At 38.5% G+C, this 18,416-nt stretch overlaps 1 pseudogene; it reads left to right on the top strand.

Moving 5' to 3' along the window:
* The first annotated feature begins 523 nt into the window (after positions 1–523).
* LOC149234155 (AAA-ATPase At3g28610 pseudogene) lies at positions 524–8,479 on the top strand (annotated as a pseudogene).
* The last annotated feature ends 9,937 nt before the right edge of the window (positions 8,480–18,416 follow it).

The following is an 18,416-nucleotide window of genomic DNA, read 5'->3' as shown; positions in this document are numbered from 1 at the left end:
CTGGTTAAAAGGTTGTTGAGCTTGCTGGCCTTGGACATATGGATTTTGCACTTGATGTCCCTGAGCATAAGGGTTTTGGACCTGCTGCCCCTGGACAAACGGGTATTGGACCTGCTGCCCTTGGACGTAAGGATTTTGTGCTTTTTGTTCTTGGACATAAGAATTTTGGACTTGCTCTCCTTGGACAAAAGGAGGATGAAATTGTTGGCCTTGGACATAAGGATTCTACGGTTGCTGCTGCAGGACTTGACCCTGGCCTTGCCCTTGCAAGGGTTGACCCTGTTGATATGAGTATAAGGGTTTCTGTTGCCCGGGTTGACCTTGTGGCTGCAAGGGTTGACCTCGCACTGTAAAGGTTTTCCCTATGACTGCAAAGGTTGACCTTGTGAAGGCATAGGCTGCGAGGATTACAATGCATGCTGCACCTACGACTACATGGTTTGCTGCAACTATTGCAAGGGTTTCCCATGCGGTTGTTGCAGTTGTCCTTGTTGTGGCATGATCTGGCCTTGATGCTACATGGATGGCCCCTCCTGCAATGAAGGTTGCCCTTGCTACTGCAGGAGTTGTCCTTGCTACTGCAAAGGTACTTGAATAGTTCCCGAATGACAACTTGAAAGTTCCCCAACTGTATCTGACCACACCCACCGGGCGTGGCAGATGGACCAGGCTAGACATAGGGTCCAAGTTGAGGGATGTATGACAGATTAGCCATCGTTTGTGAACCATATGGAACATAAGGAGTTGGTACTGACCTTGAGCCATATTGGGCTGCTGGTATTAGATGTGACTTGTCCCAGACGGACCAACATTGGTTGTTGGTACTGGACATTACCTGATCCAACAAGATTTGAAATGGCACCCGAAGAGGGTTGGTTCATCCCAACCATGTGAGGTTGTGAGCCACTCACATTGGTTGTGCTAGACATAATAGAAACATTCGGACTTTGCCCCCCAGGTCGTGGAACAACCTATCCACTTATTGGAGAGATCGAAGCACTGACAACGACATGACTCGAGATCGTCGGTTGAACCGGATGGGTCCAGACCGATCAAACAAGAGGATTGGGAATGGTGGGTTGCACCTGGACTGAAGTGATTGTAGAAATCACCATTTGTTGGGTGGTCGGGTTCTGAATGAATGGACCTATGGTAGTCATAGTGCCAGATGCCCAAACAGGGTTGTGATACAATGATGAGGAAGTAGGCGTGCCTAAAACTAACTGAGCTAAAGTCACGTAATTACGCGGTAACTCAAGATAAACACTAGTCAGAATGCTTCCCGTGTAAGAGAAACCTTTAGGAGGGAAAGGATATTCCTGCTCCTCGACTGTGTGTGGAGTGGAAACCTCCGAGTGACCCAGAGAGGAGACTGGGATTTCTCCTTCTAATTCCATGGGTGAAAACAGATGACGACGGACTACCGAAGATGTTCGAGGGGATAATTCCAAAGGAATACCCGACTGATCGTATGGAATGTACATACGCTGCGGTGATATCGCAATGGGATCGAACAAAGGATTCGGAGGATAAACAACCAATCCAAGCTAACCTTCAGAAGTCGGCGGACTCTCGGGAGTTTGGAGAGGGTTATCTGGAGATTCCAGGCCAATGTCAGAAAGTGACCCAATATCTGAAGGGGGAGGACGAGATGACAAAGGTTGAATACTCAGAACAATTCCAAGCTAAACACCTTGGTCCTCAAGTGACTATGGCAATTCAGGAAAAGGCTCCTTAGACAATCTTTCAGAGAGAGGAGAGGAAGAGGAACTAGGTGAACCAATTGGTTCAGCCACGATGATCTTGTCTCAAATAACCAAAAGAGAGATTGATTTCAAGGGCTTTAAAATGTATTTAAAGGTATACTCACGATGTGGTCTTAAAAATACTAACATGGATGTTATAAGATTGTGGGCAACAATTTTTCAAGACATAAAAAAAATCTGGTGTTCTTTCATGTTTTAAGAGTCGAGAAAGAAGCAAAGGTGACTCTATCACTTTCGGTTTTAAACAAGCTTGAAAGGACAAACGCTCGGGTGATCTTTTATATTTAGGGAGTCAAAAGGATCGAAATGACTACTCAGGATGATCTAGGTAAAAATAATTACCAGGTAACCATGAACTGCAGAATACCTCCCGGCGAACCAAGAAGTACAGGTAGACAATCTCCCTAAATGTTGTGTTCGGCGTATCACATTTACAAGGTGGCATGCTCGGCTTCCTATGGATAAAGGATTGCAACCTAGTGGGGTCTCCCTTTATATACTCGATGGTACAAGGAGCACAAGTCCGTAGTAGCGTTGTCTAGTGCCGAAGCGAATGACAACTGCTAGGTTTTAAGACGCCGAAACACGTCTCTAGCCTAGACCTTCTAAGATGTGATCGTTAGATTTAAAATGCGCCTTAGGTTAATTGAGTACATTTTAGAGTTTATCTTGAAATTATGTCTTGGTTTTCAAGCCTTATCAATGTGACTCAAAAACACCTATATGCAGCTAAATGAGACAAGACCCTTTCAATTCGATGAATTGTTTACACTAATGAGAGTAGAAATCACACTCAAATGCAACAAAACAAACAATTGAAAGCAAAATGTTTTTTCACTATTTCGCCTTTTGAAAACAAAAATGATAAAAAGCTCTTTCCAATTCCTAACTTTCCTATCAAATGCACTTCAAGTAGCCCTTTCACTAATAAAGAGAATTAATTTCTTTTGCAACACAAGTGATGATGCAACTGTAGCCTTCAATGATGCTAACTAACCTAACATATTGATGCAACAAACTAGAATTATGTATTTTTCAATGAAATGACGGAATGAATGTTTCGCAAACACTTCACACTTCAATGAAACATTCGCAATACAATCAATCACAAGTGAGCATAAAAGAGAATTCCTTTCAAAACTAAAGAAGCAACAATTGAACCAAAAACAAGATGGGCAATGTGATATGTGCCCAAAAAGAGATGCTCAAACACTAAATGAAACTTTTCAAACTTGTTAAATGGAAATCAAAACAACGAAAGGACTAATCAAATGAAATGCAAGGATAAAATTTGACTATGTACTTGACTTTGCGAGCAGGAAAACAAGTGAATGGCTGATGACCTAGATGCCCTAAGGTTATACACCATCCAAGAACTCAAGAAACCAAGTGAAGGAAATGCAAATTAACCAATCATACAAACCAAGCTAAAAGATCTTTCCATCCAAGGAGAACACAATCAAAACGAGCTGAGAGACAGAAATCAGAAGGGTAAGAGACGCTGGCTATGATCTAGGGTAAACCATGATCTTCACCTACAGGAATTAGCACGACTGCCTAATTGACAACAAGCGCCAAAAGGGGGTCGACGCAACTATTTTTGAGAAACTCGCGCTGATCGGCGCGACTGTCGGAAAAATAAATGCGCTGACTGAGGATTCAAGGAAAAAAATAAAAATTTTCAAGGGCTAAGACCAGAGTTGCCACTGTGAATTTCAGGCCCAGAGCAGTAAACCAGGCAAAGCAGAGAACACTAAAGGGAAATGGTGATACTATAAAAATTCACACAAAACCATAAAATGACAATCAATCAAACAGAAGGATTGGCTCCCTAGTGGAGTCGCCATTTTTTGGTGCAAGTAAATTCTCAGTGCTGACACAAACAATTCCTCTAGACCGAGAGAGCGGGTCTAGCCACAAACAAAAAATCTATGGAAAATCTCCTTAAGCTAGAATCATTTAAGAGGGCCTACCTCTTAGAACACTATTCAGCTTGGTGATGGTCCTACTTCCTCACTCCAGCTATCTTCTGTTTCCTTCCTTCGAATACCTGAAACAAGAAAACAACAACAACAACAAACGTGATAGCATGCAATATTGTATTCAACCAACTTAATAGGTCAAGGAACATTAAGCCATAAAGATGTAAAATGACACTTTATGTAGGAAATCAATTGATAGTTGCATTAATATAAATTAAAAACAGATTAAAACCGGTGCTTTGACGTTGTTGGTCTCCTCCGACGTATCTGGTTTCCCACACTTCTGCTAGCAATTCATGGATAGCCCCAAAAAATGGAAGTTTAAAGCCTCTTTCCCTCTAGTCTAAAACCAAACCAAAATCACACTATTCTCCCTAAAACACACACTAGAAAGTTATAACCTATAAATGACTTGCTGGTTATTCACACTTGCTCCAAAACTCCAACTAGCTTTTGCTTGGGAAAAAGAGAGGCTTATATATCTTGGATGGATGGGAGATGGTTCCTCTCATTATGGAAGAAGGTATTATCTCTTGAGGTTGTTCCATCCTAATAGGGGAAAGGAAACCAAATTTATTTTCTCGGCTCTATCTGGCCCAACCATCTACTAGACTTCCATTACGAAGCTTCTGGACATGGAAGCTTCGACTCCTTATTTAAAAAACCTTCCAAAAGAGGATTGGCGCGACCACAAAATGGCTCAGTCGATCTGATTAGCGCAAGGGTTAGTTTTAATCTTTGTAAATCGGTGCGAGGAGAAAACTGGTCAGTAGCATCGGTCTTGTAAACTAGGATAGAAGGAAGATTCTTGGGTAATGATGCAAAGTGGAATTATTCTGCTCATGAAGAGAGAAATATTGGGAGTTTCTTCATGATGGGAAAGCATGTCGGGTACACTATAGAGGTCCTCTAGGATCATAGACGGGGAGTACAGGGACAACGAAAAAATGTTGTGTAACACTTACATGAGAGTCTTTGGATGTGTGGTGTATGCACATGTCTTGGATGAGTTGAGGAAGAAGTTGGACAACAAGGGGGAGAAATGTATATTTGTTGGATACAGTGATGAATCCAAGGCATACAATCTCTACAATACATTAACAAAGAATGTGATAATCCGCAGAGATGTGCAGTTCATAGAAGAGGAAGCATGGGATGGAATTTTAGAGAAGACAATCAATGTCAAAGCATGTATACCACATGAGGACAAAGAGGAATTGACAGTAGCAAGTAATTCCTCAACAGTGACTCCCTCTACACTTATTCAAGCGCAACAAAGCAGGCAACAAGTAACACCATCAACAAATAATAGGACAACGTCACATAATCAAGTAAGTGTTTCTCCAAGCACACCGCAAAGCACAACACCAAGTGACATGTCAAGTCCATCTTCAGCAAGCACAAGAAGACCAAAATTCAGAAATTTAAATGAAATTTATGAGCAAGATGAAGTTGATAGTAGCGCTGGTCTAAATTCCTTATTTGCATTATTTTTTCATGTTGATGACCCAATCTATTTTGAATATGTAGTCAAAGAACAAAAATGGGTTGTGGCAATGGAGGAAGAAATAGAAGCAATAAAAAAGAATGACATATGGGAGTTAGTGAACCTTGCGCAAGGAAAAGAAGTCATTGGAGTTAAGTGGGCTTATAAGACCAAGAGCAATGTTGACGGAAATATTGAAAGGCATAAAGAAAGGCTAGTTGTCAAAGGATACAAGCAGTGGCATGGAAGAGATTATGCAGAGACATTTGCGCCAGTCGCAAGGATGGAGACAGTGCGTATAGTTGTGGCGATTACCACACAACATAAATGGAAAGTGTATCAAATGGACGTAAAATCATTGTTCTTGAATGAATTTCTGAAATAGGAAGTGTATGTTGCGCAACCGCCTGGTTTTGAGGTAGAAGGCAAAGAAGACAAAGTGTATTGATTGAGGAAAGATCTTTATGGGCTAAAGAAAGCACCGCGTGCATGGTACAATAAGATAGATGCCTACTTGTTGGACAATGGTTTCGACAAATGGGACGGAGAGACTACCCTCTACATCAAAGAGAGCGATGGTAATATTCTTATTGTCATCTTATATGCAGATGATTTGATTTTTACAAGGAGTGATGATTTCCTCATCGTTGATTTCAAACAAGTCATGAAGAATGACTAACTTGGGGTTGTTCAGATATTTTTTGGGCATAGAAGTGATGAAAACATAAAATGGAATTTTTATCTCTCAGGCAAAGTATGTAGCATACATTTTGGAGAGGTTTAAGATGCAAAACAGCAAGCCCGCACCAACTCCAACTGTCATGGGGTTGAAGTTGAGCAAAGAAGATTGTTGTAGCAATGTCAATCTGACATTATACAAAAATATGATAGGAAACTTGATGTATTTGACCGCCACTAGGCCAGATATAATGTATGCAGTGATTTTGGTGTCGAGGTTCATGGAGACACCCAAGGAAACACATTGGCAAGCAACGAAAAGGATTCTAAGGTATGTCAATGGGACAAAATAGTATGGTATTTTGTACGCCGCAACAGATGATTTTAGGCTGGTTGGTTACACTGATAGTGATTGGGCAGGAAGTGTCGATGACAGAAAGAGCATGTCAGGATATGTTTTTCATTTGGGTTCCGGAGCCATTTCATGGGCTTCCAAGAAGCAGCCGATAGTTTCATTGTCAACAACAAAAGCTGAATATGTCGCCGCAACAACAGCAGTGTGTCAAGCAATTTGGATGAGAAGGATGTTGAGGGATCTTCGTCATGACCAAGGGGGAACAACAACTATTTTCTGCGACAACACCTCAGCAATTACATTATCAAAGAATTATGTTTTTCACAAGAGGACCAAGCATATTGATGTTAAATATCATTTTATTAGAGAGTTGACTAACAATGATGAAATTGTGTTGCAACACTGAAGGTCACAAGAACAATTTGCTAATATTTTCACAGAGCCATTGGCACATGAAAGTTTTGTTTATCTCAGAGACTGTTTGGGAATTGTCAATGGCAAAAATTGTGATTAAGGGGGAGTGTTGGAAATAATAATCCAAACCACCATCTTAAAAACACTAACAAACACCATGCTTGCCCAGTCAACTACTTCACGATTGTGATTTTGTTTGTAGGCTAAAGGATTGAAGTCAACGCTAATCATTTCGCAACACAACAAAGAGTTTAAGGCATTTAATAAATTTTGGTAAATAGATATGGTAGACATTTAATCCGCGACTATTGCCCACACTCTACAACACCTGCAAGTTCAGAAAACCAATTATTTTGTATAATCGCCCATCCTGTGTATTAATTATTTGCTCTGTCATGTATTACAGTCAAATTTGTATGTTGAGATAAATATGAATGTAAAAGTCATTTTCATAGTTGGGGCAAGTTAGAGAGCGAGAGAGAGGGTGAAAGTCTGAGAGGTGAAGAGAAAATTGTGGAGCACATTTTGGTGGGTGCATGAAAACCAGTGCCTCCATTTATCACGTGAATGTATTTTCCTATGTTTTGAAATAAATACAAAGTATGTTATGTTGTGATGTGGTTCTAAACCTTCACGAGTAAATTTACGACAACCTTTTTGTTTCTACTCTATTTTGCCGTGATTTATTTCCTGTGTATTATTTAAGCCTCTATGTAGTTGCGATATCCTTGTCGCAACATAAAACTTACCTTGTAGCAACTGAATTTTGAACCAAACTCCTCTCCTATGCCCTGTAAAATTTTCTAACAGAGCACGAGAACCCTCTATACCAATAATAGTGGTAATGCATAGGGATGGAGAGGGGTTTTGTTCAACCATCCTTCCTCTTTCGATTCTCTGGCCCTAGATCCCGCAATGAAGGAGAAGATCATAAGGGACCTGGACCGGTCCGGGAGAGGAAAAGAGTTTCACAGCAGAGTTGGTAATTCTTGGAAATGAGCGTACCTTCTTTATGGTCCTCTTGGAACCCCAGGAAATCCAGTCTGGTTGCCGCCATGGCTAATTATATGAAGTATGACGTCTATGACCTAGATCTCACAAAGGTTAAAGACAACTCTGAACTTCACATGCTGCTCATAAAAAAAACCAACAAATCGATTATTGTCATCAAGGATATCGACTGTTCGCTAGACTTGACCAACAATTTTTCCAAGCCTTCGAACCTTGATGATGGAAAAAGAAATGTAGTGGTAATGGATGATCATGAAGAGAGAAGTAGAATCCGACTTACTCTTTCGGGTATTCTGAACTTCACAAACGAGTTGTGGTCACGCTTCGGAGAGGAACGAATAATTATCTTCACAACGAACCACAGGGATAGGCTCGACCCTGCACTGTTGAGATCAGACATGTGGATATGCACATACACCTCTTCTTTTGTGCTTTTCCTGCATTCAAATGTCTTGCTTTCAATTACTTGCAGATTGAAGATCATCCGCTCTTTTCTGCAGTGGAGGAGAGTATACACAGAGGCGCCGAAATAACTCCCACAGACATCTCTGAAATTCTTATGCATCATGTGGACGACCCTCTCAAAGCTTTGAATGCAGTTATTTTAGCACTCAATGAAAAGGAACCGTGTGCAATATCAGACTGCCTTGAACGACATGAAACAGTTGAAGAAAGAATTGGCACTGAATAAGGGGGTGTCAGATTTCGGGGAAGGAGAGTTGCACAAGAAAACACAAAGGCTGTTGACTTACTAATGGTTGTAACTGAAATCCTTCTGAATATCTAGTATAATATACATATATAGAATAATTGAGCCATTTTTAGAAACATATAACCTATATCTATTAATATAATCAATGACATTGTTCTATTTTATTTTAATATTTAATTTTATTAAACATATATAAAATTTGTTTTTGTTCTTCATATTACAAAATCAATGAGTTAAGTCACTATTATTTGGAGCATATCTTAAAATTGTTTTTTAAGAAAGTTAGTATCTTTGTAAGGAAATATATTAATGAAACCAGAAACATCTAAATTAAAGAAAGTTTTTCTCTAACAATCAACGCATATAATTTTTTTTTTAAATAACTATCATAAATCAACTTACATTAAAAATAATAACCATAATAAATTTCTCCCTCATTTAAAAACTCAATTTATGATAGATTTTCCAATACCAAAAATACAAAACAAATAAATATACTCTTCAATTCAAGAAGCCAAGGCATTTCTACTCACGCCGAAAGTGGTTGACACGCGAAATGATCATATTCACGACTGCTTCGTCTCAACTATCATGACTCTGAATGGCTTTCTTAATCAGCAGCCTTTTTGATATTTTTAATGCGCCTTTTTCCTCGAGCAGGTCAGTATTTCTGGTTCAGTTGGTCTTATGGTTTTTTAATATATTAGTTATTCTTTCATAATATTTTTGAAAAAATATTGATGGTAGATTTTAGAGTATTATGGTACAACTATTTTAAAAAGTCATATTATTTTGTGAAGCTATTTCTTTTTGGCAATAATTATCAAAACAAAACAATAAGGAATATAGCTTTTTTGTACGATGTAAATTACAATAAAGTATATAATTTTTATGATATAAATTTCTCAACCAAAAAAATTATAATAATTAAAATATATATATTTTTGCATTGGGTGAGGCTCTACAATTCAATACATAAAAAATATTGTTATATAAAATTATAATGAAAAAAAATAAAAATATATTAGTTATAAATAAAATATTTCAATTTTCTCTTTTATTTACATCATATTTTATATAGTACGATAAAATAGTTGGAAAAAAATAAAAAATTATTGAGCCGAGATCTCATACCTAGTATACTAGAAATGTGTATGTAAAGTAATATAATGTAAACATTTTAATTCGGTGAAATTAAAATAAAATAACAAAATAACTTATTTTAGGAGGGAATTAAACTAGCCTAGATCCATCTTAATTTGATGCTATATTTAGATACATGACATTTGTCTAGATATATTGAGAGGTCGGAGAAATAATATGAAAAATATAATTATCACATTTTATCTAATATTTTTTCCTACTCCATCCACTTTTACAAGGTTATATTCGGTAAAATATAATATTTTATCTAATATTTTTGCCTACCTCCATCCACTTTTACTAGGTTATATTGGGTAAAATATAATATTTTTTCTAATATTTTTGCCTACCTCCATCCACTTTTACTAGGTTATATTAGGTAAAATATAAATTATAATATTACATTTCATTCAATATTTCCTCTCAATTGGTCCACTTAGTATAATTTTTCTTCATTTGATGTTTGAAAGCAAACAAATTCAACAATAAAAGTAACACGTTTAAGGAAAATATTGAGTAAAATGTTGAGGTGTGACCATAAATATTAGGTAAAATGTATTAATGTAATAATTAGTATTTGCCCCACCCCAACCATTTTTTATTGGGTGAGGGTGGTAATAAATATTGTAATATTATATTTTATCCAAGATTTCCCCTCACCCAATTCACTCTTTATTAAAAAAATATTTATATTTGAGATTTATAAGTAAACTTAACTCATGTAGATATTTGATCCCAATATGATAGAGTTGTTGTAATTTTTAACATTTTGACTCGATAAAAATAAAATAAAAACATAAAATTAATAATTATAATTAACAATTAATAATTAAACTCAGAGCTACGAAGAGTATTCAGGGATCAAATTTCTTGAGATGCAAACCTATTTTAAAGTGAAAAGAGATTTGATCCCTCTTAAAACCAGAATTAAGATAAATCTTGTTACCTCACTCTCTTAAAAATCAATAATAAATCAAAATAATTAAATTAAATAAATAAAATCATGAGAATTCCTCAAACTAAGGAGTTAGTTTGGATGAGAGATTCTCTCCAACTACCTCTCCTAAATTAGTGTGTAAGTTGAGAAATTGTTTCAACCAAGTGAGAGATTCTCTCCAACTACTCCTAAATTAGTGTGTAAGTTGAGAAATTGTTTCAACCAAGTGAGTGATAGACGCACTATCTTAAGACCACTTACTCATGTATTTAGATGTATTATTAAATTATTTGAATAAGAGAGAATTACATGAGCATGAGAGACCACATGATGGTTCTCTGCTTTTTCCGCTAGTTTTTTTTTGTGTGTTAATTTTCTATGCATATGGTTATATGGTTGTGTGATTCTTCTTCATGTGGTATCAGAGCTAAGTTCATTTAATTTAGATTGTTGTTGAATGTGGGGTTGTATCCTGGTGTTATGATTGTGAGAAGAAACATTGAGCACTGCTTGTATTGTGGAGAATTGAAGGTCACCGCCATTGACAATGCAGAATTAGCCAATGATTAAAGCCAATTTGGGCCACAGAGCAGGCTTCGTTTGCTGAACGGAAGAGTCAGATGAGAATTGCCTCATCGAATGTTAGAATATCCTGAACTTAACTTGTTACTCTCCAATGTTGGCTGCCGAATGGTAAGAATCCCGAAACCTCAGAGCCAAGGTCATTAGCAACTTGTTCTTCAACTGGAATGCCGATATCCGTATTTCCTTCTGTGGTATAAGTTAACAAAGATGCTAAGGAGACATTTATGATATTGTTGCATGTTGTGAAGAGAGTTTTTGTTTGGAATTGGAGAGCCAAAGGTTGGAGGCAGATTCATTCTGTTACAAACAAATAACACAAACTATGTTGATTATTGGTTCCGTTGGCTTCCATTGGATGGATCTTTCAAAGATAGATGTTGAATTTTCCATCTCCCATATTAGGTGGAATTGATCCATGCCTTCACTATGATACTCTCCAATCTAGTTTGAATGTTGTTAACTTTAGCTCCAATAGATAAATGAATAATGCCGACTCTTATCTAGTAGCTGCACAAAGCCCCTCATCATAAGTCCACTGAAAAACACCATGACTCACAGCAAAGCCTTTGGCCTTAAGCATATTCAACTTGCTTCTCATTGGTTCTTGATGCAGGAGCATCTATGCCTAGCCCACAATGTGATGGTGTGGTCACATGTTGTGGCTAATGAAAGTTTGGAGGAAGAATTGGTTGTTTAATTTTATTAATTGTAAAGTATGTAAGTAGTTAATTGTTGCCTAATTCTGAACAGAATTGGGAATAAGTGGCAAGTGATCCTCCCTGCGTGGAGATCAAGCCAATTAGTTATATTGATTAGTTAGGGTAGGATATGATTTCTAAGTATATAGTGAATTCCTTCATTTGTGGAAGGAGATGGTTAGATAGAACATATATGTATTTTCCTTTTTTTCTGAAACAGAGAGACAGAGAGATAGGATTCACGATGGAGTTGTAAGCCTATGGGTAGATTAGGAGGAGGCCACTAATTTGAAGAATCAGGCCAGAGAGAAAGGATTCAGGAGAGGATTGAGTGGAGCGAGAGCAAGAATAGTGTTTGGATTGTATTTGAAACAGAGGTCTTTTATTTGTGTAATCGGGCCAAGGCGAGACTCTGTAATTATTTTTATTGTGAATGAATGATATTTTGTATGTGATCAACTATCGAGCCTATGGAAACCCTTGTTGTGCTCTTGTTTCCTTTGTATTCGGGCGAGTGTTTATTCCTTTGTTTTTTTTATGCTTCACGTCTAAATCGCGGGATTAATAGAAGTTCAAGGCCTTTTTAAATATCATTGTTTTGGTGCTAATTTAATCCTAACCGTCAGATCACCCTTATTGGGTCGGCGAAGCTTGTTTACATAGTTTCGGTCCCGCAAGTGTAAATCCAATTTACACTCAGATTTATCATAAAACACAATCGGATCCGAAATTTGGACTTGAAATCTTATCGACGGGAACGTATACGCTTATCGGGTTTGTAAGAATGATCAGATCGATGCATTGAAGCGGAAGGAGCCTGGCAAGTGGACTTGCGATTGTGCGATTCAATCGTGGCCATTGGATCATGAATAAATTACAACCGTTGGATCGCGAAAGTGGTTTCGCAATAGTGGAAGTGGTTTTCGGGCGAGCGAAAGGTCGTAAGTTGTATTGAAGGGTAGTCGCCTGATCCCATTAAACGTTCGACATGTAGCACGAGGTTGAATAGGGAAACCGCTTTATCGAGTGGTTAATTCTCGTGTTAATTGTCCGCCCGAAATAGATGTGGACCGTCGGATCCACTACGCACAGATCGACAGTGGAGGATTGACGTGTCAGTTTAAATGTTTGGAGTGAATGCTAAACGTTAGATCGAAGAAGAGTTGGACGGCGGAGATCAGCCGATCAGAGATTAGAGATATAGAATGACAGCGGAAAGGCGATGGACCAAAAGACTGATCTGCCAATTATTATGGTCGCAGATGTATAAAAATTGAGATCCGGATAAAGCGTTCGGTGCGGGGTTTTCTTTGGTTTTCCCATGTTTTTGTGTATTCCAGTAAAAATGCATGGTCCCAGGTTTTTAAAGGCAAACGCATTCGAAGAATGCTTCCGATAAAGTATTTTGATTATAGCAGCGATATGGTTGCATCATTTTGGTATCAGATCAAGGATGCTTTTCTTATGAAGATTTATGATACAAAAGGTATGAAAGTATCAGCAGTTGAATGAATGGCAAAGTTTGGCACCAGACTACAGCAGTGAGACTGTAGGAAGAACTTTTGGGAAGTTCTTAGAGATTGTAGCAGAACCTCATTCCAGCTGAGGCTTGGAATAGATAGGGACAGGGGAGTCCTTAAGAGAAGTGAGTGGAGCAACCAGAGAGAGAGAGAAAGATTGCTCAGTGCAAGTTCTAACGAAAGAGGACTTGGAGACCAAGCAGAGGAGAAGCTTGGTGAGAAGATCAACTTAGAAGGAATTTGATTGGTTGCAAGTGTGGAGCTCAGACAGAAGAGAAGATGGCTATGGAAAGTCATATGGAAGGTGTAGAAGAAGGCTACAAGATGAAGGAGAAGGGTGCTCAAACAATCCATAGGAAACGGATGAGTCAAGTAGAGCCAGATAAGGAAATAGCGGAGATAAGAGAAGAATTTGATGCGTTAGTAATGCTACTAGAGGAGAACCAAAGACAAGGTTGGGTCTTGAAGAAGAAGCCAGTGAAGTGGCCTAAGTTGCAGAGAAGGCTGCAACAAAGACATGTAAAGTGGTTGATGGAAAACCTCAAAGAAGTAGAAGCAGAAATGGAAGTTTCCATTTGTAGACTAGAACAGGGAGAAATTCTGGGTGAAGAGGATAATGAGAGATCATCTAAAGATCTCATGAACTATTGGAATAGTTCAGAACAATTAGAAGATATGTTGACAAGGGAAGCAGACGAGGCAATGAAGCCTTGTGATTTTAATTCTCATAGTTTTTGTATGTTTACAAGATATGCAGAGGATGATAGATAGTCTGGTGAAACTGTCACAAATAGGAATGAAGCCCTCAAGGTGAAGTATGATGGAGAGTTCCTTTTAGAGGAAGAAGGTGTTGATTTATTGCAGCAAAAAGAGTTCATAGATGAAATTCTGTTTGGTGTAAGACAATTAGATGAAGTTGATATGGACCAGAAGTATGATGAAAATGCCATAGTGGTATTCCAAGAAGGTAAACAAATGAATTTGTCTGATGGAATTGATGAAAGAACTTTGCAATATGATAGTGCAGAAAACAGGATAACTCAGGAGGATTTCCAGGGAAAGAATGAAGCTAAGAAAGGAAGCTGTGATGAACTGCTGGAAAGATTTCACATGGAAATAGAGTTCTTGGAAAGATTGCTCAAGGAACCTGAAGAAGAAACGAAGCTTTCAGAACCTGATAAAGAAGAGATTGTGGTTAATGCTAGGTTGTGTTATATTCTTTCCACGACTAGCCCACATAGTTAACTGGGGGGTTAGAGGGGGGGCGGAGCCCCCCTTCATTGCATCGATTGTGTAGCGAGGGGGTCACAGGGGGTTTGAGGCGTACTCATAACCCCACTTTATGGGGTCCGGGGCAGAAAATTTTGGTTTTGGACCCTATGTTAGGATGGGCAGACCCACCTATGGTTTTGTGCATGATTTTTGCACATGTTTTTGGACGCGATGGTTTTTTGGTCCATGGTATTGGACGCGATGGTTTTTGGTCCATGGTATTGGATGCTTTGACATGTATAAATATGTATTATAACATTGAAAGGAACATAATGAAAAATCAAGCTGGTAGTCCTAGTTTTGGGATCCAGGGGAAAATCTTTGTGTATATGTGTTTTATGTGTTATGCTCCCACATTGTTTGTTTTCTGTGTTTTAGAATTCGTATGAAGGTAATTTCTATATGGGGTTAAAACCTACATTTGCTATCAGAGCAATTTTGGCTTCAAGGGGACGCCTTTGTTGCTGAGGGGTTTCGCTCGGGCCTATGGTAGAACCTGTTCAGTGGGAGATCTTTGAGATCGATTCTGGTGGTGAAAGAAGATGGTGAGCAGTGGAAAGATAGAGATCGAAAAACTTAATGGTCAGAGTTTTGAGTTGTGGAAACTTAAGATGGAGGATCTGTTGGTGGATAAAGATCAGTGTATCGTGTTAGATCCGGGTACCAAACCAATAGGAGTGTCCGATGAAGAATGGAAGAAGTTGGATTGGAAGGCAAAGAGCACAATACGATTGTGTGTCTCAGATTCAGTATTGCTGAATGTATCAGGGGAAGCTACGGCGAAGTCTTTGTGGGACAAGTTAGGGACTTTGTGCCAATCTAAGTGTCTGGTGAATAAACTGTTCCTGCGGAAAAAGTTGTATAACCTGAGGATGAAAGATGGAGACTCGGTGACAGAGCATCTGAACGCATTTAATACTGTGGTAAGTCAGTTAGCATCTGTTGATATTAAAATTTCAGATGAAGATAAGTGCATCAATTTTTTGTGTTCTCTACCATATTCGTGGGATAGTCTGGTTATTGCAATAGGTAGCAATGAAATTGCCTTGTCGTTTGATGAAATAGTCTCATCCTTGATGATGGAGGAGATGAGACGGAAAAATATGGAGAGCCAGAATGGTGATGCCTTGTCTGTACAAGGACGGTCTCAGAACATAAACAAAAATAAGTCATCAAGTGGGAGATCTAAATCTCTAGGAAAACTTGTAAAGGTGGTGTTCTAGAAATGCGGAAAGTAAGGGCACTACAAAAGGGACTATAAATCTAAAGCTCCTAATAAAGGAAAGGGATCTGATGATGCTCCTTCTGCAGAGGCGAAAACCACCTTAGATGAAGGTGGGGATGTGTACTTGGCTTCTTCAAGTACACATGTAGATCATGAGGCATGGTTGATTGACTTAGGTGCATCCTTTCACTTCACTCCCCATAGAGAGTGGTCTTGTGAGTATGAGAAATACGATGGTGGTGATGTCTTCTTAGGGGATGATAGGAAGGCTAGAATCATTGGTCGTGGAAAAGTAAAGTTGAAGTTGCAAGGTGGAATGGTTAGAACACTTCCGGGTGTTCTGCATATTCCTACATAGGACAAAAATCTAATTTTTATAAGCAAGCTAGATGATGCAGGTGTAAAAACAGTGTTCGAGAAGGATACCTGCAAAATGGTTCAGGGAGCACTGGTATTGATGTGGGGAGTTCGAATTGGAACTCTGTACAAGCTGCAAGGTAGCACTGTTATTGATGAGTGCAACAGTTTTGTGGTTCCTGAAAGTGGAGTAGAAAATCTAGTGGTCTCTGGAGAGAAGACCATGTTGTGGCATCAAAGGTTTGGAAATATTGGAGAGAAGGGCCTTTGAATACTTCATGGTAAAGGTATGGTAGAAGGTATGAGTAATAGCTCTCTGGATCTTGATTTCTGTGAAAATTGTGTATATGGGAAGCAGAATCGGGTGAGTTTCCCCTCTGGTAGTAAGAAGGCGAAATAGATATTAGAACTTGTGCACAGTGATGTGTTTGGACCTACGAAGGTTCCATCACTGGGTAAGTCTGTGTACTATGTATCATTTATAGATGACTTCTCAAGGAATACATGGATATATTTCCTTAAGAAGAAATCTGAAGCCTTTGACAAGTTTAAAGAATTTAAGGCTCTCATGGAAAATCAGACAAAGAAGAAGATGAAGGTGCTAAGGACAGATAATGGTGGAGAGTTTTGCAACAAGGAATTTGAAGAATTCTATAAGAAGTGTGATATAGCACGACAAAAGACTACTCCATATACACCTCAGCAAAATGGAGTTGCATAAAGAATGAATAAGATTTTGACGGAAAGGGCAAGAAGCATGCTTAGTGGTGCTGTGTTAGGATAGGAATTCTAGGTGGAGGCAATGGATACTGCATGTTACCTGGTTAACATGTCACCTTCATCAGCGTTGGAGGATAAGACTCCACAAGAGTTATGGACTGGTAAGAAACCCTCTCTTTCACATCTGAGGGTATTTGGATGTGATGCATATGTACATGTTCCAAAGGAGAAATGAACCAATTTGGATAGTAAATCTGAAAAGTGTATCTTTATTTGTTATAAGGATGGTTTAAAGGGGTATAAGCTTTGGAACCCAGTCACACAGAAGGTTGTGTACAGCCGAGATGTAGTGTTAAGAGAGGTAAAAGATGTTATTAAACATGAAGTCCAACCAAAGGAAGCTGAGAAGATAGAGTTTGAGCTTAAGGAGGAAGAATCAGACTCTACAGCAGAGGAGGAATCAAAAGATGAAGAGCCACAAACTCTGGGTGTGAGAAGATTAGTTCGAGAATGAAGGCAGCCAGAAAGGTATAGTCTATCTACTTTCTGTTCAAATTTTTCTTTATCTATTACTAATGATGATCCCAGAACTGTGAAGGAATCAGTATATTCAGAGGATGGAAAACTCTGGAAAGAGGCCATGGTTGATGAAATGACATCTTTGCACAAAATGAGGCTTGGGATCTAGTGGAGTTACCAGCTGGAAGGAAATCCATTAGCAACAAATGGGTGTTCAAGAAGAAGACAAATGCAGAAGGAAAGGTGAAGAAATACAAAGCTCAGTTGGTAGCAAAAGGTTATTCCCAAGTGTTGGGAATTGATTTTGGTGATATTTTTTCTCTTGTTGCTAAGGTAACTTCTATTAGATTACTTTTATCTGTTGCTGCTGCTTTTGATTTTGAGGTAGAATAGATGGATGTGAAGACATCATTTCTTCATGGGGATCTGGAAGAGGAAATATACATGAAGCAACCTGAAGGATTTGCAGTGAAGGGTAAGAAAGAACTGGTATGCAAGTTAAAGAAGTCTCTATATGGGTTAAAACAGTCACCAAGGATGTGGTATCAGAAATTTGATACATTTATACGGGGACTTGGCTTCACCAAAAGCAAAGCAGATCACTGTGTGTATTTTAAATTAATTGGTGACCGTGTTATTTATCTGGTCTTGTATGTGGATGATAGGTTTGTGGTTGGAAATGACAAAGAAACCTCCAAATTCGACATGAAAGATCTTGGTGCTGCAAACTATATTTTGGGCATGGAAATTAAAAGAGATCGGGCAAAGAGGAAGCTCTGGTTAAACCAGAGGAAGTATGTCAAGACAATATTGTAGAGGTTTAATATGCAGCATAGTAAATCGGTGAAGGTTCCTATTCATGTAGGTGTGAGGTTATTGCTGAACAGTGTCCCAAGACACAAGAAGAGGAAGAGGACATGTCTCGTGTTCAATATGCAAGTGCAGTCGGTAGCCTAATGTATGAAATGGTCTGTACTAGACCAGACATTGCACATGCAGTGGGAGTATTGAGCAAGTTTATGTCAAAACCAGGGAA

The sequence above is a fragment of the Pinus tabuliformis genome, chromosome 8, assembly GCF_031772625.1.
Source record: "Pinus tabuliformis cultivar Carrire ecotype Pingquan chromosome 8, CPIR1, whole genome shotgun sequence".
Lineage (NCBI taxonomy): Eukaryota > Viridiplantae > Streptophyta > Pinopsida > Pinales > Pinaceae > Pinus > Pinus tabuliformis.
Note: the sequence above shows the minus strand (reverse complement) of the source record. Positions and strands in the feature narration are given on the sequence as shown.